The sequence below is a fragment of the Larus michahellis genome, chromosome 6 (assembly GCF_964199755.1).
Source record: "Larus michahellis chromosome 6, bLarMic1.1, whole genome shotgun sequence".
Classification (NCBI taxonomy): domain Eukaryota; kingdom Metazoa; phylum Chordata; class Aves; order Charadriiformes; family Laridae; genus Larus; species Larus michahellis.
Window position 1 is genome coordinate 5,113,653 of NC_133901.1, and position 14,188 is coordinate 5,127,840.

At 48.9% G+C, this 14,188-nt stretch overlaps 1 long non-coding RNA gene across 4 annotated transcripts in view; it reads right to left on the reverse strand.

The window, feature by feature from the left end:
- Positions 1–1,362: 1,362 nt before the first annotated feature.
- The window catches only part of LOC141745133 (uncharacterized), a 33,723-nt gene continuing 20,897 nt past the window's right edge, over positions 1,363–14,188 (reverse strand). The window contains exons 1-4 of one of the 4 annotated variants that reach the window (XR_012587687.1): positions 10,991–11,905; positions 8,156–10,635; positions 3,961–7,058; positions 1,363–3,656 (exon numbers count right to left, since the gene is read on the reverse strand). This is a non-coding gene — a long non-coding RNA (uncharacterized LOC141745133). Of the gene's footprint in view, positions 3,657–3,960; positions 7,059–8,155; positions 11,906–14,188 lie in introns of those variants that run through there. The other 3 variants (XR_012587686.1, XR_012587688.1, XR_012587685.1) reach the window with 3 other exon arrangements.

A 14,188-nucleotide genomic window follows, 5' to 3' on the forward strand; every position in this document is an offset into this window, starting at 1 on the left:
GCACCCGGCATCGATGGGGCATGGCATGGGGCTGGTAGGAGCTGTGGGTGGTCAGCAAGGGGCAGATACCCTGGGGGGTGATCAATGCAAAGCCCAGAACGGGGGGGGTCCTGCCGTCTCTCATGGCTGTGCAGCACCCACCACACGCTCCAGGGACCCATGTTTTCCCCCCCGTGCAGGTTTTGGGACAGATGGATATACACTGGAAGCAGGGATCAAGCCTTCTTTTCTCCGGATAGCCTCAGGAACCCCGGACTGGCGATGCTCTGTAGAGCATCCCAGGGAGCATCAAACCCTCTGGAGGTGACGGGTGTGCCGTGATATACGGCTGTTTCCGTGAGAAACTATAATGGAGCTGAAAAATACTAATGAAAACCAAACACCGGAGCCCCCTCATTACGCCAGATTTGCTATTGAATTTAAATTGCCCCAGTGTCTCCTGCCAGACCCCGCTGACAGGTTACAGCTCTGTGCCAAGAGGTCTTCGCTAGCAGCGCTGCAGCAGCGAAGCGGACGAGAAACATAGGTGGGCACCAAAATTTGCGGTATTGGCTTAAAAATCATGAGGTTGAATAATGAATAATTTTTTTGGTCTTCTGCAGTTTAAGGAGCAATATTTCCCAACTCATCTTGGCAGGCGAGCTGGAAATTAATTTGCTTTTAAAATGAAAGTCTCAGGAAACCGTGTGATGCCAAGGGCTGAAGTTTTAAGCTAAATGCATGGGAAAAGCTGTAGTGGGGCTGACCAAAGGTCCTGGACGCCGATGCTTTCCCTTCAGCAGGGCTCAGGAACAGGAGGCAACATCAGCCATACCCACCAGATTGCAGCAGCTCGTGGTCAGGGACTTTCCAGAGCCGGTATCTGGTGTGTTCAATAACCCCTGCTGGATTCCTTTCCCACCATAAAGTTGTTCTTTTTTTTTTTTTCTCCAAACACCAGTTATGGCCAGGCTTGCAGTTACACAAAAGCAGTACATCTGTGAACCCAGCGGAAGATGGAGCCCAATAAAGCAGGCGCGTTCTGAAGCCGAGCTCCGCACTGCTCTCCTGGGGCAGGAGGGATGACCAGGGAGGAGCGTTATCTGCCCGAGCGCTGCCGGCTCCCGCTGCGTCCCTCTGCTCCTCCTCCATAGGCAAAAGCACATCCATCCATTACGAGGGCATTAAAAAGAGTGCCCCAATTCAGGCCCAAAACGGGGCTGTTTGCCCAGTTCCCACACACCCCCCCCCCCGGCCTCTGCTGCAGCCCACTTGGCTCTTTGGAGGAAAAAAAACCTTAATTAATATTTGCACGGGACCAACCCGAGCTCAAGTGCAGAGCCCACAGCTGGGCACAGCCCACATCACCATGGCACAGCTATATCAAAACCATATATATTTTATAGATAATTATTAAATACAATAGCTATTATTTATAGTAGTAACGTATACGATATAAAAAAATATAGATAATGTATAAATAAAATATATAGATAATATATAAATAAAATATATATAGATGTAGATTATATGTAAATACTATATATATAGTGTATATGTAAATACTATATACACAGTGTATATACATGTATAATCCCCAGGGAAATTGCCTCTCAGAGGACAGGGGTGACGGCATCAGGGTGCAGACAGCGCAACACCGCGTTCGAGCTTGCAATGAGCGCCGGGACACTGCACGGCTCCAAACACCGTCAGGGGATCTCCGTAATTACACACCGCAGCCAGAGAAGTACAATTGCGTATTTGGTGGCAATCCTGAGCACCACACCTTGGCTCCGGGACGAGCCGTATGCACTTGGAGGTTAGCAGGCAGAGGAAATCTGCGTTTTCTCACTGACTTCTGACCTTCAAACCCACCCTGGAAAGCCCAGGAGGGCTCTTTTCCTCTCCCCCAAGCACAATAAAGCAGCACAAAGCGACCGATGTTTTTGCAGGTGCAGAGTTATCTGTTGGGAGAGCGAAACTGCAGAGTTTGCGATACAAAGCTGCAACTTCTCCGCTCACCTTTAGCAGGAGCCTGTTTCTAACATCAGCCCGGTGATCAAAAAAAAAAAAAAATCAGTAAAGCCCATGAAACCAGAAACGGGCCAAAAAAACCACCCAGTTTTTTCTCCAGCACATTTTGGGAGGGGCTTCTCTGAAGCTCCTTAACAAAGCGATGCCATTAGCAGGGCTGCCCTGGGAGTGGAGACGTTACTGCTGCTGCTTGCCTAATTCCTTTGGGTCTCTTGTGTTGTACGTGGCAAAGTAGAAAGGGTCATGATTATAAGAATATTTATGTGTGTTATACTGAGTTTTGCTGAGCCCCAGGAGCAGCTGGGACGCCTAATTCCCTTTAAAACAAACGGCATTCGTGTGCCAGCCCCCCCCCCCCCCCAGGATATTTTTGCAAATGGAACTTATGGATACAAGCTCAAAAACTGAGTCCTCCAGGGCAGGTACAGCCGGAACCATCATCCTGCCCTGGGGAAAGAGGGAAGATATGAGAGTTTTTGCAGTTCAAGTGCTGATCTCAGACTAGGATGGGCCTGACGGAGGGACGAGTGAATATGGGGTGCGTTTAAGGTCCCCCCCAGTTTGCCCATTGGCCTGGCCTGCGAACCGAGCAAGCTAATGGCAAACCGGTCGCAAACAACCCGTGGAGCGAGAGTTCGTTGCTGAAACGCTTGAGCGAATAACATCAAAGCAACGCACTTGGAGAGTTACAGCGGGCAATCCAGACGAGGCAACAAGGACTGTTAATTCATTATTTACCCCAATATTTGGTTCAGCTCCGTGGTTTATCTTTCTATTTGAAATTCGCTGCAGGAGCGTTTATCTGAACCTGGGAGCAGAGGTTGAGCGATGCTGCACTCGTTTTTCATAAACCTTTTCCTGGGGTGTATCTGATCCATCGCTCATGTCAGGGTGCGATAACAGGAGAGCTCGCTTCCACAGTGTAAAACACAGCGGCGAACGCCATCTCTGCTGCACAGGGGAAAGATCAAGGGGGAAGATCACATTTTGTTCTGAATAGCCGCAGCCGTGTCCTGCCCAGGGCACCCCACTGCAGGCAGGAGATGACCCAAATCACCCAGCTCCAGCCTGGATGGGCAAGCAGCCTCCGTGGTCCGATGGTCCGGCTTGTCCCCACCAGCGGCTGAGATCCAGGACTCTTTGTCCTCGCTCGTGTTGCTACTCCACCGCAGCAAAATGTCATCTCGGTTCACACTGGGACACTGATGGGGATGAGACACTGACCACGACACCTGGGTCCAGCGGAGCGCAATTGCTCTCACCTTCTGCCATCAAATCTACAAAAGCACAAGGTGGGCTTGAAATGTGCGGGAACGATCCAAAATCAGCCCAGCAAAACGAAACCACAAAGAGCAGAGGTTCGGCCAGCAATAAAAATAAAATTCATAACAACAACGCGTGCACCAGGGAGCTCCCTGCACTGGTCAGGTGTAATTACAATTAAATTGGTTATTCTCAGGTCACTGGTGGATTGGGCCACTGCTGTCATCAGTACTAAAAAAAACAGGGCTTGATCAACGTACATGAAAATTTCTCTCCTTTTTCAGTTCCTAAGTGTCGGTGGCAAAGCGCACGGCTCTGACAATGTCTTGCCGATGAGCACAGAAAGATGCTCGTGTTTCCCACGGCGTGTTCACCTGCAGCTGCAGATATCGACGCTAAAATGCTTCAAGACCCTACTATTAATGAGATCCCACTTGGAATCACTGCAGACGCAAAAATAACAACTGAATGAAAACAATAGGCAAGCGAGAAGCAGAGCGAGGATGCAAATTGACATCCGCATCACGGGATGTTGGTCTATTAACTGTGACAACCCAGACTGACACAGACGGAAGCACAATTACTTTATGCCAAGCCTTTACAAACCAGAATCACATGGAAGAGGTGAGATATGGTGGCGCTACATCCCGAGTGATGTAGTCTAGATCTGAGCAAAATGCTTACCGAGAACAAGCTGACGGGATGCTCCAACTCATCTGCAGAAGGTGCTGCCCCAAAGTACCACATTTGTGGGAAGAAGCATGTTAGCACAGCCCAGGAGCAAACGATGGATCTCCAGAACCAAGAGCTGGAAGGAATTGTTGACAGACTATTGGTTGATTAAGCAAAATCAAAACATTCCTTGGAAACTCCTCAATTTTGGTTAAGTGTTTACATAAGTCGGGGAAGTTTCCTCCCATATCTGTTTCCCTGGACAGTTTATCTCACTGATTGGAAATTAATATTTTTCCTAAGGTTTTAAGCACCCAGCAGACACGGGAGTCTTCCCAAGGTGGCTCCTCAAGATGAAGAGGAGGCATGGGAAGAACTGTGATCCGTAGAGGCTGGTCCCAGGCCAGCTGCATCCCGACAGTGCACTAGCCTCAAACACCCAGAATAAGGCACGGGAGTTTTGTTGTCATGTTTGGCAGACTAATTAAATACCTTGAAAAAGCCTCACAGCTGCAATCAGGACACACCAGCTCTGTTTGCCACCTCACCAGCAGAGACCCCTTGCCCATGTGCCACTCTGTGCCAGCTCCAGGAGGAGCCGCGTCCAGGAAACACCATCATGTCCAGCTCCATGCCTGGAGCTTCCAACTGCCTGGAGTCATGGAAGGTGCACCAAGAAACCCCCCCTTGACTTTGTGCTGGGAAGCAGTTAAACAACAGCTTTTGTTTATAGTAGGGATATTTAAAACGTCGTGACGAACTTATGCCGGCTAACCCTTTCCCTGAATGAACTTCCCAAGCCTGGTGGGGTCCCATCACAGGAAGGTAAAGAGTGGCATGGAGAGGTCTATGTGATACCCACTTATCCCCCTGGATATAGCAGGACCCCATGGACAGTCACACACAGGTTTCATTGCTAGACCCAGGCTGTATTAAATCCGTTTCTCTAACCTATGTGCTCAACCACTGAAAGAGATGGTTGTGCCTCTCTCCTTTGATCCTGAATCCGAGGGACCAGGACGAATGGAAGATGGTTGATCGCCCAGCAGATGAGAATTCCTAGTGACTGTTGTACCTCTGTGACTCCCTTCAAGGTCTCCGCTAGCACAATTTAGGTGGATGCATTAACGTGTACAAATAAAAATGCACCGTGAATTAAGAAGCATTGCCCTGATGAGGGAATATTTGCTGTAATTTGTTTTGCAGGCACTTAGCAAAAGCACAACTGGGAGAAACAGGGAGAGCGCCCAGCAAAGTAATATGAAAATGGAGCCTCTGGCAGCCTCTGAGATGCACAATTTTAATACAATTAGAGCACAGAGTGGATGATGGACCCTGGTCCTGAAGTAGTCAAACTCTAGCTGGGGGTTTTTTATGCTGTGAAAGGAGTACCCACATGTCTGCACTTCTTAGTGTCTTACCTCTTAGCATGTCTTAGCTCTTCTTCCAGCCAGGAAGCCCAACGCCAATCCATGGGGCAGAGGTGAACACCTTCTTTGCCAGCAGCAAACCGTGCCCGGTGCCAGAAGGGAACTCTCCTGTGGTTCCCTGTGTGCAGCCTGGCCCCAGCCCCGGCGGTGGGAATACTTGCGTTAGAATACTCACGTTGGAACACTCATGTTGGTCTGGAGGAGGCAGCTCTCAATGCCCAGCTCTGGCACACGTGTCTGAGCCCACTGAGTTCAGGAAAACCCCTCTGCCTGGGCGCGAGGCCTTGCCCGCAGGTGGAATTATTCCTTAATAGCCATTCTGATCAAAAACCTTTCTCAAAAAAGGACTCATAGGACAAAATAGCTCAATCTGTGTGGCATCTACTTGGACATATTGCTCTGGGACAGGCTGTGCAGCCAGGAGCTGACCTGCCATGCCCGACTTCTGCGCCGGTGCCAGCTCCAGCTCATCTCCTTCTGCCTGCAGTGTCCACATCCAAGGCTCAGCCAGCCTAATCCATGGCAGCCACGTGCGCCACCGGCAAGGGCAGCTTTGCACCACAATATCCCCAGCGAAAGGATAATCCTAGAGCAGGAGCACCCTCCTTGGCTGACCACGAGCCAGGAGCCCACCAGAGACGCCTCCAGCACATCAACAACCACCCAACACCTATGGTGGAGCACCTGAACTGCAGTGAGCACTCAAATGCTTTGGACTCAAATGAGCTATAAAAACCCACAAGACAAACAAAACTTGCAGCAGCCTGGACACACCACACTGTGCCGGAGGAAGGAGGGCATCTAGAGCACAGCCTCCACCACCTCCATCCCCCTCTCAGTTGTGTCAGTGGTTAAAGCCACAGGTCTGAGCACAATCTGTTCCACAAGCGACTGGAAAATACATTACAGCTGTGCTGAAAATGGATTTTTCTTTTCTTCTTCACCTACTGTGAAATATGAATTGGGAATTCATTAGCTATGAGCTGCTGCAAAATAACGTTGCTCTTAAAATATTCAATAGTCTCCTGGCTCCAAAGGACCTTGGTTAACTAGAGATACAGCAGAGGCGTTTTTCATTTTTTAAAACGTCCTGGAAAGGATCATTAGAAATTACTTACCATTTCGTTCAGAGGCTTTTTTGTTTCCATTCGCAGACCCTAAGTGGAGATGTGGAGAGAGAATCTGCAGCGGCGTTGAGTCACGAAGGAGACGGTGCCACAGGCTCTGCTGCTCGCAGAGGCAGGAGTGGGGAGGCAGAAGGAAAAGCATTGGGGAAAGCGACTTGTGGCTGTGGTTTACCAACATCCCAGCACCCTCCTTCGGGATGCTCAACAGCTTTAGATGCAATGAGCAGCATCGGTCTTTGGGACATGCTCAAGTTCCTGCAGGTCCACCCAAGGGGCAGTAAGACACAAGACTGCATGAGGACAGGCACATGCAGCCTGGACGTTGTCAAAGATGTGGGGCCGCTGCCTCAGGTGGGGTGTGTGTGCCCCCATGTGGGCTGTGCTCCATCACTGCAACACCCGAGCAAGGTTTTGGAGGTACAGGGACCACAAAGATCCACCAACAACGGGCACGGGCAGTAGGGGTGGGATGGATGAATAGGATCCGTGACTTTAAAGCCTTCTTGCTACTAGAAGAGTTTGGTCTTCACGGCCTTGGCAATACTGGATACTCCTGCCAAGAAATCACTCATTATGGTTAAGTCTGCTTTTCAAGCAAATGATGAACAGGTCTGTTACTCCAAGGTCTACTCAGAGACGGTTGTAAGCCATTAAACGTAGGTGGCTATACATCTACCTGCTCCGCCCAAAGTTGGGGCACAGTCTGGCTCCATGGTCAGGTGCCAGCTATGTTTTGCTTCCAAACAACCCAAGACTCCCAGGAGAACAAGGTCTGTGGTTTTGACCCATGCCCCTCGCAGTCACCGTGTTAAAGAGCTGCTGGGGTTGTTATCCGGAGAGCCCAGCGAATCCGATGGGCATGCTTCCAACATCATCATACAGTTGTAATTAAACAGCTGTACGATGAAGTGGACCATGCAGGAGTAACTCAACACCACCAGAGCCAGAGCAGCCTTTGAAGTCAGCACTTATCACCTCCATCCACCGCACGCACAATTAAACCTTTTTTCTTCTTTCCCCCCACAAAACAGCGGATGCCAACACAAACAGAATATCCCCCCATGCCTCTCTGCTAATCATTGAACAAACCCGCTCCAAAGGCGGCCCCAAGCCCTTGTGTGGAGCGGGGACGGGGATGCGCTGGGGCACGCAGGGTCCTGCAGGTGGGAGGACTGCGCCTGGGAATGGCTGCGCTGTGCTCTGCAAAAAAAAGGACGCAGAGGTCCTCTGGTGTGCACCAAGCAGGGCAGGAGACTCCCTTGCCCCAGCCCATCTGCCTCCCACCACACTTCTAACGGGCTTTGAACCTATTTGCCAGTGTTTTTCCAAATTTGGCGTGGCAGTAGTGCTCACAGAGTGTTGCATTTGCTTAGATTTCAAGAAAGTGGTCATGAAAACAAGAAGGAACATGAGGAGAGGTGAGAGAACCTCCTGCCCAGCCTGGCCCCATGGCACCAGGGGACACGGCAGGAGCACTGGAGATCCATAGACACCCATGGGGATGTGGGGAGGAAGAGGAGGCAGGGCAGGACAGGGGACCCAGGGGACCAAGCAAACCACAAGCTGTCAGCTCAGCTGCTCACAGAACAATTTCTTTTCAAGGGCTTTGAACAAAACCACAGAGGAGTAACATGATGATTTCACAAGTACCTAAAAGAGGAGCTGTAATCTCCTTTCTCCTGGCTGACGGTGAATTGATTTTCCTTTGGGTTTAGAGGCCAAACAGCTCCAAACGTCCAACACTTCTTGACAAGTAAGAAGCTGTGGGCTGAGAATTAGAAGAAACCTGTGAGGTCTTTTTCAAAGCCAGAAAGATCTTCAAACCTGTAAAAAACAAGATCTCCTTGAGCAAGAGTGGCTCCCATCTCCGCTGTCACTTACCTGACCTTTTTGTTTGGCAAAACTTTGCTGTCTGGAGAGCTGATAAAATTCACATGACGACACCTGCCTGGTGAAAAATCCTGGCTTACAGGTTTTTGGTAGAAACAATACGCTTCCCCCCCAAAAGAAGTTTGAAACCAACCAATTAAAAAAACGTTTTAAATGAATTCAAAATTTGCATTTTGGTTTTTAAGTTTTTTCAGCTCTTTCCAAAAGGAAAATACCCCCAAAAATGGTAATTTACATTATTATGGATATTTACTTCTGCTGACGTGGTATCTTCATACCAGTCTTTTGAAAATGGTGAATAAATCCCCATCTGGAGAGCTTACAGTGAGGAAAGGGAGACCCTAAAGGAAAACTAACGCACATAACAATAAAAACAATTTTATTTTTTTTTCCTGTGAAAATGCAAAGTGAAAAAATGCCTTTTCCAGTGGAAAAGCAACTCCAGAAATTCAGTCCCCGTCGAGAAGTTGTCCCTCCCACCCCGGAGCAGGGCCACAGGCGGAGGTGAGCTGAGCACCGCGATGCTCAGCCACCCAACCCAGCTCTTCTGCCTCCCCCTCCCTTCTAAACACCCACTGCCCTCCAGACAGGCTTTTTTCCCTTTTTTTAATTATTATTCTTCTTCTTTGCATTTGCCCGGGCTCACCTCCCAGAAGGACTTATATTTTACACCAGCCTGCTGATGGATATTAAAGTCCCACCAGGTTCTTCCCTGCCAGCTTTTCTCCAGGTCATTTCCCCACCACCCCTTGCCACCACTGTTTGATTCAATTTTCCCCAGTGCTTTCACTCAGATGCAAAATGCTTAATTTCCAACCCACCCCGTCCACCCACCCACTGACAGGCACCGCCACCACCAGCGCTGAGCTTCCCTTCCCCTTCGGGCATCCTGCCTCCGGGTATCATGCATCTCCAGTAACGAAGAACTGGCGTTATTTTAAATGAAAACCATCTCCCTCATACATATTCATAGCCACCAGATGCTGCATCTCTCGACGTATTGGGCGAAGGGAAAGTCTCAGCAGCAGCTTTGACTCTCCAGATGCCAGCGCAGAGGTGCCTCCTCCCGCTCGCTGGCCCCGGCGAAGAGGAATGATTGATTTTACAGAATCCCAGCCAGATCTGCAGTCGCAGATGACAGCTCTGGGGAAGGTTTTACTGCTGACTCCTTGTGAGCTTTGAAAGATGCGTAGTAATTATTTTTCCTTAGGAAAACAGATGAATTAATCTTTCTGCTAGGGTTGCGGTTAGTTTTCCTAAAACCGATGCTTAAAAACGATTTCAGAAAGCAAATAAGACTGCCTAAACCGATTTTTTCAAAAGCATTCCCAGTCACGTATTGCAAACACTCCGTCAGATTTTCAGAAGAAAATAGATCAGATTTCCGAAGTGCTCGGTGGGTGCTTGCCGGCTGCTAGGGAAAATGGGGACGTTGTCTTGGTGCCTCAAAGGAGAGCAGCAGATTTTGCACAGACCTAACACGTCGGAGATGGATGCCAAATACGTGCTCTCCCTGAGTTTTAGTCGCATTTTTTTTTCTGAAATGGTCCATTTATAGCTCCAAATATGAAATACGGATAAATCCAGGAAAGAGAACAGGAGAATCAAGCACGGGATGAAGTGTCGTGACATGGTTCCCATCCTCCTGATGCCAACAAAACAAACCACCCTGCTCTAAGCCTCAGGAAAACACGCGAAAACGTTAAATTTTGCAACATGCAGACCTCACGACGCAACTGACAAGGTTTGGCAAAGGGGTTTGAGGAGGGAGCGGAGGAAAAGCCTTACCTTTTCAGATGGAAATGCCTTCTGTGAAAGGCACTGTAGAACTAGCTCCCACAAAAATCCCTCTGGTTCCCTACAATTTAGCGTAAATTAGTTTCGCCAGCGACACTTAAGCAGAAATGCAACCTGAAAGACATCAAACCTTTGAAAATCAGGCTTGGGCATCAGCGATGCAGATGGCTCCTCTCTGCACCTGCTCTGTAGATAATCAAATGGGGTAACCCCCTTTCTGTGTTTATACATGTATAACCCCGCATCTAGATAGCAGTTTATTTATTTAAGCTTCTCCGTTTGACTTTACAAGCACTTACCCTTTGGCAGGGGGAATCATGGTGAAGTTCAACCCAGCGGAGGTTTGCTCAGCAGCTCCACGCGGCGGCGTTTCACCCGCTGAGCAGAGATAATCTGGGACAGGTCATCAGGCTCTTCATTTAGGGATTTAATCATTTTCTTGCCTGAAATAAGAGAGTACAAGTTTCTGAGGAGACTGGAGAAGTTTAGCTTATTTAGCTGAAAAAAGAAAAAAAAAAAGGGCGGGTTGAGAGAGGATACAATTGCTGTTTACAAGTGTATAAAGAGTCACAGCAGGAAAAGAAAATAATTAAGCTAACAACACAAGAACTACTGGGAATGTGCTGGCCATAAATAATTTAGGATGGAAATGAGAAGAAAGTTCACTCCATAAGAACATCAATTCTTGCTTCCAATTAGTCTAAAATATCGGGGAGGTGGGGGTGCGTGCTGTTATATTTTCCAGCCATGACCTGAATGCCTCCTCCCAAGCTGCTGAGCACCAGAGGAGAGACAGACCTTGGAGACACCCCGGTCCCATCTGAGACTCATCCGCGTTGGCAAAGGCTGGATGCAGAGCTGGGGACCCTTCCTGGGAAGGGGCAGCCACGTCAGGGCAGGTACCGGCTGGAGGCTGAAAAATTATTGCAATTTCATTCTGAAAGCTTTCAAAGACACTGAACGGCACACACCTGGCTTGCTTTCTCTAGGTTAAACAACTGAAATTTGTTTGCCAATAAATGGGAGCTGGGAAATATTCATATGTATTTTACAACATGCGTCCTGGCATTTCCCTTTTCAGTCCCAATTTTACCATCCCTTGAGTTGACATTGCATTTTACCACCAAGGGGCCAGGCTGGTAATGAGTGGAAATGAGGTAGTACCTCAACCTATTGTATGTGAACCAGGGTCTAAACTTTTGGCTCAGACTGTTCTGTAATTTATCCTGCGCTCTGACAAACGAAGCTCCTCAACGCAGTAATCACAGAATCAGAGAATCGTTTTGGTTGGAAAAGACCTCTAAGATCATCAAGTCCAACCGTTAACGCAGCACTGCCACAAAATTTTTCTTGAGCAGGTCCTTATTTTGATGATGCCTCAGTCCATAATGGCACCATTAACACATCCAAGCCCCCAGACACCTCATTTGAGCTCCAGGGATGGCCAGACCCCCAGCACAGCAAGGAATACCCCAGGCAGGATCAGACCCTGGCACCTGAAGGTCTGTCAGCAAGCGCAGCAGCAGCAGCAGGGTAAAAGCCTGTTTAGTCAAGGCAGCAAGTACACGAGCACGGCCCAACACACAAATGCTCATGCCATGGACTAACAAATGGTCTTGGGGAAGAAATGGCCAACATCCTTGGCTCCTCTGAGTTTATGATTTCTTTATCACTGCCATTGAGCGTCCTCAGGCGTTTTGTAGGATGGTCCGAGGGCAAATTACAGGATAGTCAGAGTAAAAATAGGTTCATTAAACAAACTGTTATTTTCTTAAGCTGTTCTTTATGAAAAGAAATGTCTCCATGAAACTTTAATAAGACAGCACTGTGGCCCTCATCTAACCCAGGGTCAGGGCACGGGAAAGACTGGGGTGGCCAACTGCAGTCTGAGTCTAATTTAAATGCCAAAAATGGAAGAAAGTGCTTGAGAATGAAGGGTTCATTAGTATAATCTCAGTCACACCGTCTTGAAAGCAGGCAACTCTGGTCACCTGCGATCTTCTGAGCAGAAAAGATTTCTAGAAAGCAGAAAATAAGCATAATTAGCAGGCGGAGGGTGGTTTTGGGCAACGTCCCTTCTGCTATCGTGCTGTGGGCTTGACATTGTCCCCTCCCAGCAGCAGGCTTGAAGGCATCCCCCTCACTCTCAGGGGTCTGGATCCTACTGGCGGGGTTAACAGATACATCTCCCTTTGCTCTTCAGAAAATACAGCATCTGAGCGACAACCGCCAGCAACTTGCAATGTATTCCCAACCTGGTCAACTGTAACTCCTTGAAACTGCAGAACATCTTTAATCGTGGCACTCATCAAAGCAGTTTTTAGATGTTAATTCTCACAAAGCCCTGGTAAGGCTGTTACACCCAGAGAAAGCGAAGCCAGCAGAGATTAACTGATTAGCACAGGGTAAGTGTGTATATATATATATTAGGGACATGGTTTAGAAGCGGCTTTTGTCAGGGTAGGTTAAAGGTTGGACTCGATGATCTTAAAGGTCCCTTCCAACCTCAGCAATTCTATGATTCTAATTCTATGTCCCAGCTCAGCAGAAGGAACCCTGCCCAGTCCCAGCTCAGCTGTGTTGGTATTTTGTAACGAAAAAATGCAAACCCACACCAAGCTAGGCCTGGAATTCCGTGCTCCAGCAGGAAGTGCCGAGCACCAAGCTTTGCAGCTCTCACTCATCGTGCTGCTCAAGAGCGGGTCATTGCAAAAGCAAAAGGGGCAATGCAGGATGGAAAAACCCAGCTGGAAAGGTTTGGAGCTCGCTGTGTCCCTTTCTGAGATCGTTTGGTCCTAAGAAGTTCTACCAACCAGCTCCTGGTTTGGTCCTAATGAGTAATGGTGACCATTTGGAGGTCCCTAAGGACACGGAGGTCCCCTGGGTATACAGTCCCCTCCTTACCACCACAATGAATTCCCCTCTAAAACCAGATTCCCCCAGACAAGCCCACCAGCTTCCCCATGCAGAAAACATGACATGACCAGATTTCTCTACAGCCATCCCAAATTCTTTCTCCTTTAGCCACTGCAAACCCAGAAGGGCTTCACGGCACGTTCCCACCTCCACATGTCACTTGGCAGATGAAGCCCTGATGTTTGGCCACAGAACTTTCACTGATGATAAATCCTTCCCCGCACACCCAGATCATCCTTTAATGAGCTGCTATGGATCAGCCCCTGTCCGGGGTCAGGCAGTGCCGGTTAAGCATGAGCTTGGCAGAGTCGCCTTCATCCACCTCCATGAAGGACCTGGCCCGTAGAAACGCCAGGTTTGCTTAGCTCAGCATATCCCTTATCAGCAAGGACACTCCTCCCAGTGCTTTCCGTCCCTCTTGCCTAAACAAGAAACATTTCTGTGCAAGCCAGGAGATGTGTCCGGGGGAGACGATTCCAGCCCGCAGATAACACGGACACATCCGCCTCTGTTCCCTGGGAAATCTGCTGACGGGAGAGAGGGTCTCACGTTTGGGGAGCTGCTGTTTGTGGCCATTCAAACCGATGTTGCTGATGATTTGATACGAGGCGGCGTGGGCCAGGGTTGCTTTCCCAGTGTGCAGGAGAAGCGAGGCTGCAGGGAGTCAGCGTTCGGTATCGCACCACGCAGAGTTTATCTAAGGAAAAGGCACCAAGGACGGGCTGCAGACGAACAGCGGATGGCGGGAGGAGAAAAGCCAAGCACAATGATATCATAAAACGCTCCCTGAGTCATTAGCTACGACTCATATCTTTGCTCAGGCTAAAGAGACAAGGGGCTGCAAATAGATGCCATGGATAAATGCCAGGAGAAAAAGAGTTTCCATTTTACTCATGAGGCTATTGCTGATTAACAACTCTGCAGCTTGGCCCGTAGCGAGGGCTGGATCTGGGCACAGAAATCCTTGGATTGTTTCCATGTCAAGGATGGGCAGCTGGGGAACCATAAACTTCGTAACAGAGACCTCATCCCTTTCCAAGTCCGTAGTGCCCTGATGCTGGCCAGTGTCTCTCAGGGTTG